The sequence below is a fragment of the Mustela nivalis genome (assembly GCF_964662115.1).
Source record: "Mustela nivalis genome assembly, contig: HAP1_SCAFFOLD_1883, whole genome shotgun sequence".
Taxonomy (NCBI): Eukaryota; Metazoa; Chordata; class Mammalia; order Carnivora; family Mustelidae; genus Mustela; species Mustela nivalis.
The window spans coordinates 42,444-45,298 of NW_028134781.1; the positions used below are offsets into that span (position 1 = coordinate 42,444).

At 36.9% G+C, this 2,855-nt stretch overlaps 1 pseudogene across 1 annotated transcript; it reads right to left on the reverse strand.

The window, feature by feature from the left end:
* Positions 1-937: 937 nt before the first annotated feature.
* On the reverse strand, positions 938-2,241 carry LOC309858119 (eukaryotic translation initiation factor 3 subunit E pseudogene; annotated as a pseudogene). Its single transcript has one exon. The product of its transcript is annotated as a eukaryotic translation initiation factor 3 subunit E pseudogene (transcript).
* Between the last annotated feature and the right edge of the window lie 614 nt (positions 2,242-2,855).

A 2,855-nucleotide genomic window follows, 5' to 3' on the forward strand; every position in this document is an offset into this window, starting at 1 on the left:
TCCCTGCCGTGTTCCTGACCTTAGCGGAAAAGATTTTAGTTTTTCTCCATTGAGAATGATATTTGCGGTGGGTTTTTCATAGATGGCTTTGATGATATTGAGGTATGTGTTCTCTATCCCTACACTTTGAAGAGTTTTGATCAGGAAGGGATGCTGTACTTTGTCAAATGCTTTTTCAGCATCTATTGAGAGTATCATATGGTTCTTGTTCTTTTTTTTATTGATGTGTTGTATCACATTGACTGATTTGCGGATGTTGAACCAACCTTGCAGCCCTGGAATAAATCCCACTTGGTCGTGGTGAGCAATCCTTTTAATGTACTATTGAATCCTATTGGCTAGTATTTTGGTGAGAATTTTCGCATCTGTGTCCATCAAGGATATCGGTCTATAGCTCTCTTTTTTGATGGGATCCTTGTCTGGTTTTGGGATCAAGGTGATGCTGGCTTCATAAAATGAGTTTGGAAATGTCCCTTCCATTTATATTTTTTGGAACAGTTTCAGGAGAATAGGAATTAGTTCTTCTTTAAATGTTCGGTAGAATTCCCCCGGGAAGCCGTCTGGCCCCGGGCTTTTGTTTGTTTGGAGATTTTTAATGACTGTTTCAATCTCCTTACTGGTTATGGGTCTGTTCAGGCTTTCTATTTCTTCCTGGTTCAGTTGTGGTAGTTTATATGTTTCTAGGAATGCATCCATTTCTTCCAGATTGTCAAATTTGTTGGCATAGAGTTGCTCATAGTATAGAACAGAATGTTATTTAATATCCAATTTGATTCTTTCATCCAGGCTTATTTTAGCTTCCCAAACTCACTTTCACTTTTTTAAAAAAATGAGACACAACCTATTTTATTCGAGTTCCTTAAAATTTATACTCAATATGTTGTTTCTAAAATGCATGTCACCCATTATATAATGTTTTTTTTTTTTTATTTCATCTTTACAGTTTTTTCATCTTGTCTTCGTATAGTTCTTCAGTAGAGTCCTGAGTTGACCAGTTAGGAGCCTCTAACATACTGCTCTGATTATTTCTTCTCAATACTCATGGCCAACATCTGGCTTCTAAATGAAAGGCTTTTGGCCTTTTAAATCACTTGCTGATTCAGGCGAGACTGCTTTGTTACCCATACCACATGACCTAACTTAGAATCAGTCTTGAAATCCAATCTCACATTCATAATCAAATTTATAATCCACCTCACATTCAGTTTGTCTGCCAACATGTTAATGCTGATATATTGGTGGATGAGACAAGAAGTCTCAAGTATGAAGAGAGGAGCATTTTCAATGAAATTCAAAACAACCCACCAAGAAGAAGTGATTCCCAAGTACTGACTCACAGTTCCTCAGCTTTTTCGGAGCTCCAACAAACCCAACGTTAACAGATAATCATTCAACAAATTCTGTAATTGGGTCTTTATGTGTCTAAGACTCCTACTGAATAACTTTAACTAGATATTTTAGCACCTGCTGGTGTTTTCAAACATCTTTGTTATGATGGGTGTAGTCAAGTAGCACAGAATCTGTGGACAGATCATCTATATTACATTAACATACTGTTGCTGGTTAAGGAAGAGATCAGTGATGTTATCACACCCTTTAGGGTGGTTGAAGAAAACAAAGTGAGACCGATGGGCAAGACATGTTTGCTGCTGAAGTGACTGAAATGGAGAGCTCATAGAATTATTTTCTGTGGTCTCTCTTAACCCTGTAAGTCTTCCATGGAGGCACCCCAATTCCACATTAAGATTTGGAGGCCAGTTTTTCCCAGAGTGAATTCAAAACATTTCTATCTGTTGCTGGAACTAACACTCTAAAGAAGTAAAGCTATACTGCTGCTCCAGGGTAATTCCCACATTCATATTGGACTTTTGCATGCCTGTAGAGTGTATCTAAATATTACTGCCTAAAATCACGTTTGTCCATCAGTTAGTCAAACAGCCTCTGACCATTGCTAGGTGACCCCATCTGCCTTGTAGTTTCTGGATCAAACCTATTCACCATTGGTTCCATCTCTGCCTGAAGCTGTTTCAGTTGTGCAACGGCTGTGGTTCTTTATTCTTTCAAAGCATGTAGAATATCATCAGAATAAAGGTTTTTGCATATATTCATAGCAAAGCCCACCACGTCAGTATCACTAAGAAGATCAAATTTTCCTTGTAATTTTTTTTTTCCATTGTGTATCTCTCCTACAGCGAGAAACTTGAGCAAGGGAAAACTTTGTGGATCCGACAAGGGTGCCATGCAAGTAGTCAAGTCATCCTCCACTGTCTTGCTATGGAAGAAGCTGCTTTCACTCTTAATACACCTAGAGAATTTTTGTTAAATTTCCATTGCTTTATTGAAGCAGTTACTTCTGTCAGCTTCCACAAAATACCACTCACTTGCCTTATTTTTCTTCCAATGATTTCCTTCATTCCTTTATGCATGTTTATTGAGGATCGGCTATGCTTCTACTTTTTTTTTTTAATGTGATCAAGATTATATTTTTTTTAGCAGTACTCAGTAGCTTTTTACTCAGTTAAAATTGTTTCCAGATTCTGACCCTACATTATTGCTTAGTCTTAGTCTCTAAAATTGTATAGTATGTATGTATGTGTGTTTATATGTCTGTGTATGTGTATGCATGTGTGTATTCCTAGATATACTCTGCAATGAATTTACTGAGTCAGTTATTGTTATGCACAAGACAATTAAAAACAAAAGAATTGTCCTTTGGTCACTCTTTTGGTCAAACTCTTAAGAAATATAAATGGTTTTATTTTATCTCCACTGGCTAAAATCAAAGGAAATCCCTGTACATTTTATCATTTAAACCTGGGCCAGTTCAACTGAACAATAACTGAGGCTTGAGTTTT